This window comes from Manacus candei, unplaced genomic scaffold (genome assembly GCF_025592945.1).
Source record: "Manacus candei isolate 608988 ecotype Guabito, Panama unplaced genomic scaffold, ASM2559294v1 h1tg000015l, whole genome shotgun sequence".
Lineage (NCBI taxonomy): Eukaryota > Metazoa > Chordata > Aves > Passeriformes > Pipridae > Manacus > Manacus candei.
Window position 1 is genome coordinate 14,493,348 of NW_026138063.1, and position 19,123 is coordinate 14,512,470.

Here is a 19,123-nt window from a genome sequence, read left to right on the forward strand (position 1 = left end):
AGGCACTGATCCCTTCTCTGTGGTGACCAGTGACAGGACCCGAGGGAATGGCCTGAAGTTGTGTCAGGGGAGGTTTAGGTCGGATGTTAGAAAGAGGTTCTTCACCCAGAGGGTGGTTGGGGGCTGGAACAGGCTCCCCAGGGAAATGGTCACAGCACCAAGGCTGACAGAGCTCAAGAAGAATTTGGGTGATACTGGCAGGCACTTGGGGGTGGTCCTGTGCCGGGCTAAGGGTTGGACTTGATGATCCTTGTGGGTCCCCTCCAACTCATCATATTCTGTCATTCTTTGAATTATAGTGTCCTGGTACCCAGAAAGTGCTGGGTAGGGAAACAAGGCAGTGCCACTGGAGGGTACTGTGCAATTCTACATGTACAGAGGAAAGTAGGTGCAGATTCAGGGCATTCAGTAATTAAAAACAGATGTCTAGTTTTCAACACACACCAACAACTATGTTAGGTGTTCTCTCACTTGCTCATATATTTCCCTATACAACCATTGACATACCCTTGGAAAACAGATTTTACTAGACCAAAGGGGCTTGTGTGCCTCTTCAGATAGATTCAACTTAGTGAAATTCACAAAGAAAAAGTGCCAATCATCAGGATTCTGATATTGATAATTTTATCAGTAATCTGGAATACTAGATGTAATAATTAACAATAATAAATTGTATTTAAATTGTTCTTATGAAATAAACACCTATGTTTCACCTAAGCAATTATCAGTTTGCCTACACTGAAGACTTTTGTGGACTAAGACTGGCTGGTACAAACCATGGCAGTTTAGTTTGAACTTAAACTTTCATATGGATAGTGGACTGACATGTATCACATCAAAGTTGATCAATATTTTTGTTGAAGTATTTTCCTCTCATTGTGAAACTCAAGGTTTAAAATAAATATTTCCCCTTAGAATACAAATATTTCAGTTATTTAATTCTGTAAACAAAATAGAACTATAATCTCCTAGTATACTTTAAACTAACAAGAATTAATAATACTTTTTCCACTGTATTACTACCGTAAAGCAATATATCCTAAAACCAGTTCCAACAAAATTTACTTAGTTTTCTAAGTAACTTTTATAAATTTACTTAAATTTATTCTGAGTTTCCTACTGGTATCAAATACAACAGGGTTATATGAAACAAAATTGGTTTGTTCTTTCTGGTACTTATTTGTATAAAGCATATCTCTTCTCTTCCTCCTGCTGGTTTTCTTTGCCAGAGGAAACAATTGATTTCTTACCATGAGTTCAATGAACAATACATTCTGTTAGGAAAATTTGTGAAAAGATAATATAAAGGTGTTTTGAACACCCTGAAGACAGAAGTTTTTCAACAAGATGCGTGGCAGATCTCTCTGTGGGAATGTAAATTCCTTCCCAGTGCCCAACTTGCTACCACCAAGTGGGGCTTTGACAGACCCTACAAAGACTCTAATCTCCTTACTGACAACAGATGGCAATATTTTCCTCTCTTTAGAAGATGCTGGTAACAACACTGAAAATGGTTTAAGGCAGAATTCAGATTTTATAGCCTCCTACTCTGTGACTGTACATACAGCAAATATCTGTAAACAAGGCCTCATAGCTTAAACAGATATATCAGTGCATGGAATAGAAGCAGTATCCATGTTGGCAATAATGTGTTTGTCATCCACTCCTTAGAGAAAACTTCTTAGCCATTTCTACTAGTTGCAAATTACGCTGTGCTATTTGAACTAAACACCACTTGCAATTACTCAGCACAACTATAGGTTTCAGAGCTGGGTGTGTAACTTGGAATTCATTTTCAGTGATCATACAAACATTTCATCTTAACTTTTCCTTTAATACTATTCATGCAAGTGAAGCTCAAACTCCTAAGACTTGAAAGCAAGGGGAAAAAAAAATCAGGAAGAGGACAGATACTTGCTTTAGGATTTACATAAACAATACAATGAATAGGCTATCAAAACAGGAAACAATTTGGGAAATTCAAATCAGAAGAGGTTCCTGACTTCCTAAAGAAACAACAAAGAAGTAGTCAGACAGTGAAAAAACATGGAGAAGCAATCCTAGGTAATTCATAACCTCAGGAGAAATTCACAGTTAATGGTTTATACCCAGTGCCACAGCTAAAACAAGATATTAAATCTATTTTTTTTTCAAGTTGACCTATTTGATCCTTCTCACCAATTGAAAATTATATTGGCTAATAAATTTTTAAGGTTTAGTAAATGGAGTTCTGGTTTTATAATATTATTCAAGCCACAATACACAGACAGTATAATGAAATATTTAAATACAGTGAATGCTATTCAGTTTTACTAATATTTCATTTGTATAATTACTATATTATTTTTAATTATTTTTAACAATAGAATAAATGAAGGTTAATGTAAATGGTAAAGGGTATTATAAGTTTGTCCCTATATTATTTTAATGTGTAACTTGGTAATCAGGGTAAAGGAACACTCGGTATAACATGACATCAAACAGATATAACCTGTTTCAAATCATCTTAGAAATACAAAAAAATCTACCTTTAATTGTGGATGAGGAAGATAACACAATCATTTTAAAAGGACAGATATGTTACCAAATTAAGTCAATGCCAGTTAACTGTACACAGTGGAACTCAAAAGGTTTTGATGTTTTAGCATTTTTGAGGTTAAAGCATTATTGCATAGTTTATTACATGTAAAGAAAAACACGTATGGGATAAAAGGGATAAAAAGCTTGTAGCACAAATTCTGGATTCCTGTACTATCTCCAGGGGCCCTTAATCCACCAAAAGCATTCTTCCATTTGAACTGTTAATCTCACAAAATACAGAGGGGAGAAGAGAGAAGGGTGTTGTATCCTCAGTATGAATTATTGTCATTCACTGGGCTGTGCTGGAAGTGTGGCCTGATTTCTGACATGTGTTATTAAGGTGCATGAAAGTAGCTTCTGTACTTGGATTTCAAACTAGCAAATTACAGGCTGCTGTTGACGTTTCCTTTCATTTACTTGATCTTCATTTACATGAGCTTGTATTTTTAAATTTTTTTAAAGGTAATTATATATGTCAATGTATCGTAATTAAGGAGTTTCTCTGACATTTGTCTTACTCATTTGTTTCATCTAAAATAATAATGGTAACTGCTGAAATACATGCATCCAAGACATAAGTAACTCATTTGGCAGAACTTACTTGTTTCAGTCTATATATTACTATTCTCTTTTAAATGTTAATTTTATCCAAAGAAATATTGGCTTCATCACTGGACTTCAAAGATTACTTTAAATTTGGCATCTTTTTTGTAGGCAGAATTCCAGCATTAGCAGCAGTGTGTCCAGACTCTGCATCATCAGCAGGCAATGGGCCTTGATGAAAGCTCTGGATCTGGCACAACGATTCAGATATTTTAAAAGCTCATTATCTTTCTAAAAATGAAAATAATTTATCATTTTCTTATGATTTACCAGTAGTAGTCGCAGAGTAAAAGTTTCAGGGTTTTTTTTTAATTACCTTTGGTATCTAAATAGCCAGTTTTCAGATTCTATTAATCTTTTTGATTAAAGGAAGTCTGCTGCTGAATAAAACTATAAACCTGTCCACTGATTGCAAGATGAGTCTACGCTATATGGTTGTATGGTTAGTCTGTATGAACACAAATTCCCTGTAAAATGCATTGACTATTGCACATGCTTGCATTTCCTCCAGCAGGCTTTATGAAGAGTTTACAGGCTTATGATTTCATAGATTTAACTCAGTCACACAACAAAGTACTTCAAAAAAAACACCCATGTTTGCATCCCCACCCATATTTACATCCCCCTGTTCACTAAGCTCCATTTTTAGTTTAAAGCTCAGCAGTGCAATTTATATATGAGGAGTCAACAACAGCAACAGAAAAGAAAACTTGAGATCTGTTGATATTTTCTCATGGCATCCAGACATAGTTTTGTGTTTTATTTCAAAAATCTCATGAGAAAAACAATCAGGCTGAGGAAATATTTCAACTTAAAGTCTTCAAAAGCAAGGGACTCCAAAACAGACTTGCTTAAAATGAAGTGCAAAGGAAGTAAGAAACAAGTCAGGGAAAGAACCGAATAAAGAACTCTGCACTGTTATTAACTATATTCTTGACAATTCCAAAGTACACAACTTCATTCTGCTTGTCCTAAATGATTCCAGAAGTTGCCTCAGATGTAGTTTTTAGAGGCAAATTATTGGGTAACACTTCAGTTTCTGAAGTGTTCTCACAGTCTAAAACCATCTGCCTGGTTTTCCCTGCTATTGAAAAGGTTTCTTTACAATCAGATACAATGGAGCAATCTCCATTAAACTGCTATCCATTAAATTCTATTAATGAACTTTGTTATATGAATGTTATCAACAAAGCATCTTGGATTTTGATGATGGAAGGTATTCTTTAGAGAGATGATCAGATTCTCTATATGCTGTGAGAAAAGTATCTTTAAATGTCTTTCCTTGTTTGAAAGCAGATGGAACAAGAATCAAATTAGCTAAGTTTACCAAGTTAATATTAGTGGACTTCTATATTAGGCTGCAAATAAGATAAATCTAGTTCTGAATAAGAAAATTATGTAAATGTCAGACACAAGATTAAGACTTCTATGTATGTAGCAAAGATTTACTAGCTGTTGCTAGACAAATTTTCAGTTCCGTTATTCTTTCAAATTCCACCAAACACCCAGTTTTATTGGTATCTGAAATATGGGTTTTTATTAAAGCAGGTCTGCTGCTGAATAAAACTATAAACATGTCCATTGACTGCAAGATGAGTTACTGCTAGACAGGTATTGCTGCTTATTCTTTTTTTTATGCTCATGTTATTGAGGATACCATTTGACAGGTTTAATTGACTCTGTAGAGAGGGTAAGATCATAACTTGAAAATATAAAAGTTTATGGTATTTTATCAAAGTGCAAAGAAAACCTAATTGTGTTTAAATGAGATTTAGTAAAGCAACCTACTATTTCCCAAAAAGTATTTTTCTTTGAACACCTAGTACACAGTCTTAAAGGATCAGCTTCTACAGTGACACTGCTTCACAAAACATGTTTTGCATGTAGAAATGGATGCACCAAGCCCCACAACAACTTATTTAAGTCATAAAATAAAAATTTTATGCATCCCAGAACCTGAAGGTCACAATGTAATGCAAGCTTTTGTAATGGAATCCCAAACACACACAGGAGCTGAAAGTAATGTTGAATGGGAAAATATTTTCCCGTGTTAAAAAACATTGTTACATATGAAATGAATATCTCCCCTCCTCATTAGCTTGAAACCAAGACACTTCCAAATTCTACACAGGAAAAGATCTACTCTGATCTTAAAACACTAGACATATGTCTGAAACAAAAACTATCTGAAATGAAATCCCTGTGCTACCACTACCTAATATCTGAAACAAGAATTCTAACTGCCATGCCTTTGCTTTACCAGGTCTGAATAATTCCCATCGCAGTTGTTTTGCTGCAAATAGATATTTAAGAAAAGGAGCATGTGCTGAACCAACGTTCACCACATCTCCTGTGAGCATTAGCTGTGAAGTCAGGCTTTGTACTGAATGAAATCTCATTCGCTCAACAGCAAAGCAACCAAGCACATTCATGAATCTGATGGATGGCAACATAACGTAAGTTGTGTACTGAGAGAATTTGTAGCATCAGACACCACCTTCTTGACACAAGATTAATGAAGAAAGATGTCACCCTGAATTAAACCACAACTCCATTATGGGTATCAGACTGAACTAAAGTGCTTTCAAACTGGGTGTGCTCTTGTGCAAAGCTCCTTTTTCACTAGTGAACATTTTACTAGAAAATATGTGTTTAATCAGAATAGTTTCTGATCAGTTCCAGTTTAGGTATCTTGACAGCCTAGATTAAAAAAACAAACAAACAGTTTTTTGCATTTTTCATGATACATAACTATTTTTGACATATGGGGCTAAAGGAGAAGACAGTGCACTCTTTGAGTCTCACAGTAGATGAACCATGAGATAAATAAAGAGTTTGGCATGGTTTTTTTGTAGAAGCCAAGGCAACTTGACTACCCTCACTGAAGGGAGAGAAGATCAATACTGAAAAAAAGATCCCTCTGCTTGCAGGATCAGTAAGAATGCAAGAGATAGTCACTTCTCTTTAAAATTGCTTCTTTGGTATTTCCCTCCATCTCAATAATTTTACCAGTGAATTTATGAACCATATGACAGTGTTTTAAATTAATTTTAGAACAACCTACAGATGATATATGGGTGACGGGGTAGCCCCACCTTATCTCAGTTGATTAACTGCTATACTTATTTTGCTACAAGAAGCAACATGATTATTCTGAAATAATAAACAAGGTAAGTCCTAAGCTCATTCTGTATTGAAAACTATGCACACGATCATCACAGACACCCTCCCAAACTGTAAAACTAAGTTGATCACTTTCAATTTCATGTTTTGCTTTATATGGTTGCTTATTTTAATTTCTCTGTTAAAATTATTAGACCAAATACATGGGTAGATGACAAACTGAACAACTGATTTAAAATTCATTGCCACACAAAAGGTATCAGCAGTGTAAAAAAAAAACCACAAACAATACCATATCTTATGCACCTAGTCACCGTGAAAAATACAGAAAGAATTTCTCAACAAAATTTCCATTAGGCTTTGCCTGAGTGACATCAAATGTGTCATATTCATAATATGATTTGGAACAGAAGAATAAGCAAACAAGGAATTTAAATTTTATACATGTATTTGAATCTGTCAGCTGCTCATATGGTATAATTTTTAGAATTAGTATAAATGCAATCCCATGTGGGGACAGATGTTAATTTAACTTGGAATAAGTAAACTGATCTGTTTAGCAAAAACTCCCAGAAACACCGGTTTAATTAATCTATCCTTCAGTGTTTTTGAAAAACCTATTTTGAAAATAATTTCAGTGTATGGCCATAAACAGAATATAGCTATTCTGGTTCTGCTCCCAAGGTACTGAATTTTATGTCCATAAAGTTGGTAGCAAAAAAACCACATTTCACAGAATTTAAATGATGTCTTACTAAGGAAAAAATTTAAACCAGAAATTCACATTGTAAAATATGAGCAAAACCAAACCCATAACATTGAGCAATGCTGAATAAAAATTTCGCCAATTTGCCAATAAATAAGCATTATTCAATATTTGAATAAATATGGAAACCATACCATCAGAACTTAAAACAAAGGCAAAATAAAAGTAATATAATTAAATTATATTTTCTTTCTTATATGCACCTGAGAGAGAAAATTATTTGCCATAAGATAGATGATTCTACTGATATTTTAATAAATAAGAGACTTTCCCCCTTTTTTCACCGTAAACCTCACAACATAAGTATAATACATAACTCTTAATTTCAACACCCTTTATGTTGAAATTCCTTCTAGGAATGAGAAAAAAAGCAATCACATTACATTTCCTCCTCACTGAGAAAGGATCTATACACCAGAGAGTTTTCTGAGAATGATTCAGAGATTTAAAGTTGACAGTTATACAACAACCACTTTGTCTTTCACCAAACAAGACCACACAGGAAACCAAGATAGCTGACCACTTATTTCTTCAGAACACATACAACCATGAACAGGAAAATAACCAACCAAAGCCAATATAGCTATGAAAGAAAAATACCAGTTTAAAAGTTTGCCCTCACTTGAAGAAAAAGCTTTTTAGGCTAGTTGTTATTCAAATATAAGCACCTCTTGTTATGTTCCCACAGATTCTGAATGAAAAAAAAATGCTATACTTCATTTAAAGTGAAGTTTCATCTACACCAAAAAATTCATACCTGAATAGTCAAGCGTAAAATTTTCTGACTTGAACTACCAGTAACCAAAGGACCAGACCAGTTAAAAGATTATCACAGAAAACCTTACAATTTCATCTGAGCACCAGCCTTTGGAAAAGGACGTACTTCACTCTGCTGGGGTTGTGTGTAAAAGAGCAGCATCTACCTAAAGAGCAGCTGAAATCTCACTTCTGGCTACAAAACAACATGCTGCTTCTTACAGAACTGATTATAAAAATATCAGAAAATATACTGTTCTCTTTAAAGTCTCCATAGCTGTGCTATCGTCCAGTAGATGCTACCAACCAGCATCATCAGCATGAGGCTTTAAAAGCCTGCTAGCCTGTTTGAACTCTGTGCTGGCCCTTCTGTTTTCTTTTGGGTGGCTTTCAAAAGCTCCCTTTTCCTTTAGGCAAGTGCTCAGCGTTTGCTAATGAGACCAATGCAGAAAACCTGTTTGCTTGTTTCCAAAATAGGAAGTAGCTGAGCCAATCCCACCAGGTAAGGAAAGCTCATGGATGATGGACCAGTGAAACTCAGGGTTTTATACAACTATTTCATATATATTGTGCACATGGAATGTTTCAGGTTGGCTTATCACTAGCTTTGGAATACATTCCATTGCATAGCTATGCTCCCAATATAAAGCATGAAAATTATGCTCATTTATGCTGATGTAGTATAATATACTTAATGGCAAGGAAGGGTAAAGGACACTGTGTCTGTGTCTGCTTCCTTCTGAATCAGGGCACTGTGCCTCTCAAGAGGCACATAAACAAACAAGAAAGATGATGCCCTCAGAAGCTACCAGAGAAATCTGTTCCTCCAGTGTTTTGATGTATTTTTCAATCTAAGCATGTTGATGTTTCAACAAAATTCCAAATCATCTGAATCTTTTTGTTCCCAAAGGTAGAGGTCAAAATCATGAGTAAACAGAAGTGGTGACATGTGAATATTTTAGCATTTGGCCATGGTAAAATCTATATTAGTAGGAACAGCAGAGGACTTTTAACTGTCTCTGGTACTAGCATGGCTCAAACAGCAGCAGGAGCCAGAGCTCTTGAAGCCAAATCCTTTGAGAGGAAAGGTCAGTGTCCACCAAGCTCCCAGTAAATGGGAAAAAGGCTACGGATTGAGTTGCTGGAGACGCAGCCCCAGGTCTTCTTCTGGGCCGGTATTCAGAGAATATTGTGAATGTCACTGAAATTTAATTAAAAGGGGTATCAGAAGCCCAGCCTATTTTTTTATATTTTAAGAGCTCAGGCAACAATGACAAAACCCCAGAGAAGCCAAATTAGACATAAAATCCTCTCAGGTCAATGAAATCACCCAAAAGTAAATTGGCACTTAGAGTAGATTTTATCGGATATGTTAATTCATTCAATCTACATTTTAGCCAAGTTACATTAAACATAATTTTCATAAGTAACATATTTTTCCCCGTTAAAGAAATTATATACACCCCATTTAAAATGAAACCAATACGACAGGCCTTTATAGAATGAATTAATGTCACATCTTGAGAGAAGGGTGAAATGAGGCAGCATTTCAAGCCAGGAATAAAATAATACAAATGAGTCTATTTCAAATAATCAGTATTTGAGGTGTTGTTCAATGGATCATGTAACAATGGATCATGTAACATGCAAATAAAAATTCCCAATATGCATATAAAAAACAAGTTTCATAGTCAGAGGGTGGACAGCATCAATCTACTTTTGAAAAGCAAATTTAAGATAATTGGGCAAGAAACATACTTTTATTGCACTTCTATAAGCATTTATCTAGATTGTGAGATATTCCAAGAGGTCTTGCAGTTCTCAGAAGTGTTAGAAAACTATTCCTACCTGAATTATTAATATTCATAAATATTTAACTCTGAAGATTATGGGATGCCCAAAATCTTCCCTTTAAACCTAAATTTTTGTCAGTATACGCATGTTCTGAGAGCTTTTCCCTGAAAAGGCACTGCAAGACTGGTACTGACTCTTCACATGGCCAATTTGTTGAGTTAGCACAGAAAAACCGTTCTGCAGGCAGGACACTGAACTGGGTTGTTTGCACCTGACTTGAAACTATGCCTATTACAACAGTCTCTGCAAGAGTGAAAACACTTCCCTCACAGATGCTATGCTTTACAGTAAAGCCACACTTTTTAATTGCACACTCCACATACAGAACCAGCAGGACTGTTGCCAAGATCATGGAACCCTAAGGGAATATGCTTTAAGTAAGGCAAAGTTGTGGGGCGGAGGTTATATCTTCATTAGAATAACAGGCAGCATGCTGGGGAAGATGTACCTTTCAGGTGCATTCTGAAACAGAACCAATAATCTTCTAAGCTAAACACAAGCTGTAAGCTATGGGGCTGAATTCAACAGTTGTGCTACCTGAGAGAATAGCCAGCTGATATCTGGGGGAACATTAGCAGGAGGAATTGTATAATACTCAGTTGCAAGACACTAAATAGCATTATCATCAACAAACCAATGTGTTGAGTGGGAAGCTTTCCTCAGGAAGAAATGACCACAGTCTTAGGAGGAAATTCTGATGTTTTCACTGATTTTTGGCCCAAGCTCAAGGCACAAAAATACAGTGTCCTTCCACAGTCTGGAAACACATTTAAGCAAGCCTGATATATAGACATTATTGTTCTTCCTCTTTTACTCAATAGCCAAAAGTGCACAGCTATGAGAAAAGAGAAATGGGGCCCAAACTTTCATGCAAGCTGGGATCTGTGAAGCCCTGACTGTACCTAACAATTCTTTTGGTGAAGCTTCAGAATTGAGAGTTTCAAAGCCAATGAGCAGTTGAATGTGCTTTTTGAAGGTGCAAAGTTTTGGATCTAGGCAAATAGGGATTTCTTGTTACAATTTCACTAGGATGTTCTCTTTCCTTGTTAACATTAAAGCACAGATATTGTAGATTCTTAAACCACTGTAGTAAAAAAACATCCTGAAACTTTATTCTTTGGGCTGTCTTTCAATATAACTTTGTGCTGAAATTAACTCTTCCAGCAAACCCTACCTGGTAAAGGGCAGGCATCACTTTTTTTTTCTCATTGTGAAGAAAGAAATATTCACTTCAGATGACCTAGAACAAGGCAGTCAGAGCTCCCCCATACATTTCTTTCTAGGATATGGTACACAGTACTAACTTCTTAAAACTTACCAGAAATGAGAGTTAAGAAACAGCAGAAAAATGGCACATTTGTCTTTACAGCTCACAGACATAAAAAACATACTACGATTAATCTAAACTGCTTATAGTTCTTTTTTAGCTATTTTCTTTCACACACAAACAATATGAATCTATACCTAAGCATACCTAAATAACATGTTACTGGGAGGGGGCTATTGGAGAGAGAGTTGTGTTTGTTTTTCAAAAGACTCTGGGGATCGTCCATATTCAGTTCATCTCTTACATTCTGCTTTTGTAGGTCTGTGGAGGCATCACCAGAGGGAAATAACAGTGGAAATTAAAAATGGAGCAGATTCTGTTAAAAACAAACTTAAAGACCTCCGAGAAATTACAGACTTCAAATTTGATTTTTTTAAAGTGACAGCCTGCTGAAACTCAAAGATAAACACATTATGTTCAACTTCTGGGTATCTACCTCAAAGTGACAAGAAAATATCCTTATTTCAAGAAAATGCACTTTAGAAAAAGGGAATAGGAAACTGAATGTAAGGATGGTTGGAAATAAAACAATTTCAAAGGCTTTGACATCAAACAGTTTATTATCATCTGCTTTATAATTGCATCTGCTAGATTTCTAATCTATCAGAAATAGAGAGATTCTGAGCTTCTCATGGGAACAGTCAGGCCTTAATGAGAAATGCAGATGTGAAAGTTAAATTCTTGCATGTGAGGAAAGAGTGAGGGAGGGGGGAAGGAGATGGTGATCTTGCAAGATGATTGAAAAGAATTCTCCTACAAAATGTATGCTTTCCAAGTGCAAAAACCCCCCTATGTGACAGTAAAAACATGTACCTTTACAGTAGTATCTGAAATGAGTTGACCTATTTTGCATATTAATATTCCAAGAATATGAGGAAACAAGGCAAGAGGAAAAACAGGTTTCAACAAGGAATGAAGTTGAATAACCTGGGCTAACGAAATGAGAGTTGAGATTTCAAAAGCAACTAAGAGTGCATGTGGCTATGCTGTGGTGGAGCAGATTCTTTGGGAGGAAATGTTTCCACAGAAAGGGGCTAACAGACTGGCTGGAACAAGCCAGGAGAAAAATCTTTGTAAAGGAAAGTGGCACTAAAAGCAAATACAAGCAAAGAATTTAGTATTTGTCACATCCGTGGACAGAGGCAGCAGATTGATTTCAACATTGGTAATGGAATGGAGGGGCCTGGATATTGCAACTCAGAGAAGATGAAGGATGATATGCACAGTATGGCCTAAAGGGTCAACAGGAAACAGTGTTTTCTTAACAATCAAAAGGGAAAATTACAGAAATTAAAATCTGACGGTAAGGAACAAGAGTTCTGGTTTGCTGTATTGAATGCACACTGATTGCATGTAGACAGATGGACACAAACAAGAATAAGAGTGGGTTTGCCAGTGACTGAGGTAAGAATGGTAGGTGACCTTGTGCTCTGAGACAGTTCTAACAGAGGTGCTCTGTAAAAGGAGAAAAGCAGTCAGGCCAGTTGAATCTGCAGGAATGAAGCTTTGCAACTAGTTCTTCTCTTTACAAGTTTTGGTGAAAACAAATGGCAAGGAGCTGACTTCACTATCTCCAGACAATGAGAATGTTAGAGAAGTGATAAAAGAAGATGAATTTTGAATACTTGCACAGGCCATGAGGTTTCACTGCACAGCATCCACATTGTACTGTTGGTGGCAAAAAAAAGGCAGAGAGCTTCAGATGAATGATAAGGGAGGGAAACTCAGGGACACAGGAGATATCTGGAGATGAATTAAGTCAAGGTCACTGGGGTACTGGGGAGGATAAGATCAGACACTGTGCAGGCAAGAACCTTCTACATCCAGTGCCAAGAGATAAAGGCAGAGTTGTGAGGGAGGAAGGGAAGGCAAGACAAGGGCTGTGGTAAAGTCAGATCATTTATAGTCAGTTTTCCCAGAAAGAGCACATGAAAAGAGAGAAGAGGAAAATGGGTGTGATTAGAATTGAAAGGCCGTGAGAAGGAATTGTCTAATCTGCTTGAAAGAAAAGTGAACTGTAAGACAAAGACAGAGGACTGCATTGTTTTCTACAATAAAGGTTGGTGGGTTCAATCCGGTAAATCAGCCTTTGTTTCAATTCTCTGGTGGTAGTTTTTAATCTCAAGTAATTATCATTGCTTTGCAGTTTTCACTGCACCTCCCAGACTGAGACAATATAACAGTGAATAGGAGGACGTTTTAAGGGATTCATCCATTCAAACGTTCATAATTTAGACAGGAGATTTTTAATTTCTGTTTTTCTTTGAGAAAAAGAAAAAAAAACACTTTTTTTTTCCTAGCTGTATTTTATTTAGCCTTACACAAGCTATTTAACCTATATTAAACATAAATTTATAAGTTTAATGTGCATCATACCAACACATCACATCATTACAGAGTTAATGAGGAAACAATATCTTCACCACTTGACTAGTTCACCTGCCTGGCTCAGTAGCAACTCACAGATTACTCTATTAAAAAAAAAAAAAAAAGATAAGAGATTTTTCTTAAGATAAAAATGAAGCAAGGAAGGGATTAAAGTACAGTGCAATTCTCAACTCATAATGCCAAGACATTTTGAAGCAACAAAGAAACAATAGGAACTAAAATACACTAAAAAGTTACCTTAGAAAGGTAACTTTTCTAGCAAATATCCTGGGCCTCCTTCTTCCCTTTCTTAAGTGTAGTTGTTTCCAAGTCCTAAGATGACTAACGCACTTCAAAATTTTTTATTTCCATCTATTTATCAACCTGCACAGGTAGAATTGCACAGGAAAAAAAAACCAAACAAACACAAACCCCAAAACAAAACAAAAACAAACAAACAAATAAACAAAAAAACACCCACAAACACCTATGCCCTGGACACTTGGAGCCCTCTCCTCATACACTGACACGGAAGTTCCAGCTTTCTGTCTTAAACAGGAAAATTTTATTCAGTATCACAGGTTTTAACATAGCTAGTGATTCCCTCCACCAGTCATCCCAAGGCCAGGCCAAAATTACCCCCTTGCTCCCTCCTGGGGCAGCCCCAGCCAAGGCTGCTGAGGAGCTGGTACCCAGCCAGCCCCCAGCCTGCTGTGGCTGCACTGCCTGTGCCCCCAAACAAATGTGCCAAACCTGCCTCTGCCCAGGAAAATGAGCAGTGATATGGTGAATTACAGCAGAATGGTCCAGAGAGACAAGGCACATTTTAGAGTATTCTCCTGCTGAAGAAGGAAATATGAAACAGAAAGTAATTTAAATAAGAACTCCTTTAGGGAGAATATACCCACAGGTATGGAGTTCTTCCAATTATTTTTAGCTGTTCCATTTCCGAGCATATACCAAACTGTTTATTTGATTTATTCTAAAGAAAATACAAGCACTTTGACCAACTGACTGTACAAGATTATTTTAGGAGGCTGCTTATCTTATTAGGGGAGAATCGTGTTACAGTGCATATAACATTGATTTCATGCACATTACCACAAATTTGTATAACAAGCAGTTCTTCAACCATTTCTTCTTTATATTAACTTATTGTACCTATTTACATCTGCGGATTCTTTGGAATTTTTGACTCTTCATTAAGATTAATTTTCTAATTTGAGCAAGAAGTAAGTCTTTTGCATCAGAGTAGAATTTTTTAATTTAACTTTGGATGAATTTATATTTTCCTCCACAAACAGCTCACATAGCAAATTTAATAATTTGTTGCTTATTTAACTGCCTTTTAAACTCTATTTGTCAAAATTACTCTGCTGCAATTACTTATCTTCCTCTTTACTAAAGCTAAGCAAAAATAATGCTTGAATACTAGTTTATATTGAAAGTCTAAACACCAATGTATCACAGTGGAAAAGCACAGGAGTAACCGGCAAACGTATTTGCAATTCTGTATCCTTTAGCATCACTTACAGAAAATGGTGGAACAAAAAATCCCATTACAGTGTGGCTTTTTTTTATGAAACATTGGAGTCTATCCAAACAAGCAAGTGAAGAACCTAGAAAAACATTCTCAGCTTGATTTGTCAAAACTCACACTAAATCAAGTGTACATTAAAAGTTTTTTAACTTTTGTTTTTCCCCACACACTTAGGACAATTTCAGTTAAATGAGTAAACTTGTATACGGGTTTTTATACAGGTAGGGCTTAGAAATCATAGATTTACAGAGGCTGGAAGGAACCTTGGAGGTCTCTAGTATTATCAGTATTAAAACAGCTTAAAGCTGGTGTAATTAGGGCTAAGAACAATTTTAATAGCTACAAATGACAAAATATCATCTTTCCTTATGATAGGAGAAAAAGAGAGTAGAACATATCAAATGATATTGGAAAAACAAACTTCTCAAGGCAGAACTGGTAGCCGTATTTTCACGGACTCTATAAAAAGTCATTTATGTTTTCACATAGGCAGAAAAGTAGCCTGCAGTGGGGCAAATCTTAGAGTTTCACTTCATAAACAATTCAGCATTTGCTGCACTGATTCAGCTAAAGTCAATTTATGCTATTAGCACAAAGAAAATGCTTTTTGGTGTTTTTTTTTTCCTGTGGTAGAAGTTAGGCATACTGAATTACAAATCCTATATTCACTGCTTGTAGCTCTTTGCAAAGATACTAAACCTTGCAAATCAACTCCAGTACATGCATGCTACATACACTCATGGTTTGTATTCTATCTTTAGATATAAAATGTAAGAATATAAATTGGAAATATCAAAAGTATCCAGTGGTGATTTAGCTCTGCTCTCTCAAAAGTCATTCTTCTAATTCTCACTGGACAAAAACAAATTAGTCAAATTCAAGGCAATTGCAAAAATACACTCAAGTGTTACACAGTGCACGGTTACTCATCAGATCAAAGGTGGTACTTAATCCTTAAGAGGAAGGGGTCAGCTTACCCTTTCATGAAAAATGATGGAAAATACACAGTGGTCACTACTGCAGTGGAGTGATACCAGGTTTGTGAGCATATTTGTACATTCTGGGAAAACGGCCCTTGTTCGACCACATTTAGTAGCTCTTTCCCGTGAGCTACTCCTTATAAATGAAGACACAGCCCCTGAAGGCAGTCTCACAATTTCACTTTGCCTCAAACTTAAAAATCTTTATATAATTCATATTAAAGACTGAACACTGATATTCCCTATTTATAGTCCCTGGTGTCTGTTTGATCAGTGACTTTTTTTCTCCCTCTAGGAGACTGAACTAAGGCAACCTTACTGATGTATGGGGTATGATGTGTAACTGCCAAGAAATGCATTACTATGAGCAGCTTTTCAAATTATTGCCACTGGTGGGTTTAACTAATATTGGAACTCCTTCTTCTGAAATGTACCTTGAACACGAGAAAAGGAAAGCTCTGCTTTGTACCAGTCATCTTGGATTCTCTCTCTTCCAGTTTTCGACTTGTAGAATTAATATTTCAGACACAGATTTTCTCCAATGAGATTCACTTGATTTACACTACTTAAATATCTTTCAGACATGTATAAGTACCAGAACAAGTTCAAAATCAAAATTTAAATTTTACAGTAGTTAAAAGTTCTGGAAGAAAAGAAAGATATTTAGTATTACTCTGAGGGCTAAGGGATGTCAGAATCCACATTTCAACAGCACATGTTATATCATACAGAATGCTCCTAAAATTGGTCTAAAGGACCAGCTAACAGCCAGAAGGTTCACTATAGGGTTCTCTGCAGACAGACTGCAGTGGCCAGCAGGGCAGAGTGCCCCACTACACAGCCCACTCAGGGATTAAAGTGGAAATCAATCATGAAATCTAGTATAAAATTTGCTAAAGAAATTCTATGAGAAAGTTTCCCTAGTGCACAAAGCTATCAATATTCTTCATTTGCTGCTGGAGCAGCAGTTCACACGTGTCACACACATCCCCCCAACACCTCAGACACCCCCTGATCCCTCCACTGACAACCAATGTCTCATGAGAGAATTTTCCAGCAGAAGCCAGAAGTGAATGACTGACCTCTTAGAGATGGCTTCAGGGCTTGACAAGGTGATGACATCCTACATCTTTACTTTTTATTGCATCAGCTGACTGGAAGGATCATATCTCAAGCATTTAAACTGGCATAAAAGGTCAAAGACATACAAATGTCAAAAATAAAATGTGCTGAAGTGGTGCCAGCAATGTGTCAGAGAGCAACTCAATGGAATCTGCTAGATTAACTGAATTACTTTAAAATTATATCAATATTACTTCTTAAGAAACAATTTCTAGTTCACTCATATTTTTGTGTATCTATATCAGATAAAGAGATTTCACTTTCCTCATGTTTTAAGTAAATGAAACACTTTTGTTTTATGAATTACTTGGAAAATACTGCAGGTGTTTACTGAATCCCAGTTGAATCTCCCCACATAAGCTGAAAATTTTCATCTCTCCTGTTCAATACCTCACAAGAAAGAAAAATTAGCGATTATTATTTTTCAGTGCTTGTCTGTATACAAAGAATTTAAAAGAAATGTTTCATTGCTCCAAAAAAAGAACTGATGAGTATCATCTTGAATATAAAGAAAAATGAATATCTTGTAAGTTGAAGAAGGTAAAAGCAGTGAGTGCTACAGATAAAGGAATTTAGAATTTATTTTATGCATTATTTATTGCAACACTACAAAAATGTGAGGGTTTTGTTGTTTTCTTGTAGGTATTTTCTTATTCTGTATCTTCATTTTTGCACAGATTATTTTCCAGCTGTGACACTGTGAATGGGAAAATACTAACAAAAAGCCATTCCACCAGAATAAAATTTAAGCAACAGTACTGCTGACTCCTCAAATGTTAAAAAACCCAGGAAATAGTATTCTCTTTTCAAGAAGGAAAAGTATTAAGAAAGAATCCATAGTTGCTGTATTCACCCTTATTTTCATTTTCTCTGCTCTTTTTCTTTCTGTAATAAAAATGTTTCATAGTTTTGACCCTCTTCAAGACTCATATCTGTTTTCTTTTTGTGAAATCTCTCCAATATGGTCGCACTTAAATCCTAAAATCCTAAAAATCATAAAATTTCTTTACTTGAGGTATCTATTTCAAGAGGTATAAAAACACACAAAGTTTTCATTAGAAACAAAACTCAAATCATAGTCTAACCTCTTGCTTTTGATGGCAAAGGGTTAGGGTTTTCAACTAATTTGGAAAGATTCTTGCATCTTGGCTTTTCAGTTTCTTTCAATACACACTAAACATTCTCAGCTGTGCAAACCCAAAACATTTCCTGGAAAACTGAAAAAAAAAATCAGGGTTTCCTAACTGGTTCTGGCAAGGCCAAATGTCCTCAGGACCCCTGGTTAGACCCAGATGTGCAGCGAAATGAAGCTTGCCTTCATTAATCATCTTATTTTTTGTATCTCCATTGGATTACAGGCTATGGGAATAACTTTCTAACAACAAATGTAATCGGATATCTAATGAGTATTTAAAAAAAAAATTAGGGGCTAAATAGATGACTCAATTTGAAAGGTATATGACTGAGAAATAGACTGATCTTCAGAAGATTTTTTTGTCCCCTTTAATCATGTATAATAACTACTCTGGGAAAAAACTTTGAAGTGTCTATACTCATGGTGAAAGGAAAAGTTATTTTGTTTCATCATTTATTTATACTTTTAGGTGGGGATCTAGAACTATTTTTTGTAAGCATCGGCAGAGGAAACAAACTTGATAACATAACTGTTCTTGCCATCTGTACGTACTTCACACATTGTCATACAGAGTCACTTTGATAGGAAAACAAACACAGAATTGCCGAGTTCTGTGTGTTATGTAAAATGCTCTGCTTCTCAGTGCAATTCAGGAGTGCCCTCACCTACACTGAAGGAAAGATGTTAACCTAACTTTGACAGAAGTGTCTGCAAGAGGTGGGAAGGATTATCTGTAAAGCTTAATAGTAGCAGCAGTTTAGGACATATTTAGACCCTCTCACTTGCATGAGGCAAACTTTAAGAGTGGAACGAGCCATCTGCTTCTGCACAGAATGGCCTTTAAAAAAGTAATCCTCCTGTCAAGCAGTTCTTGACTCATTCTCAGAACCTTTTTTGATGGAAAATCAGTTTATACCACCTGAGGGTATTGTCTTCTATGGCTGTCAGAGAAGCAGACTCACTGTTTTCT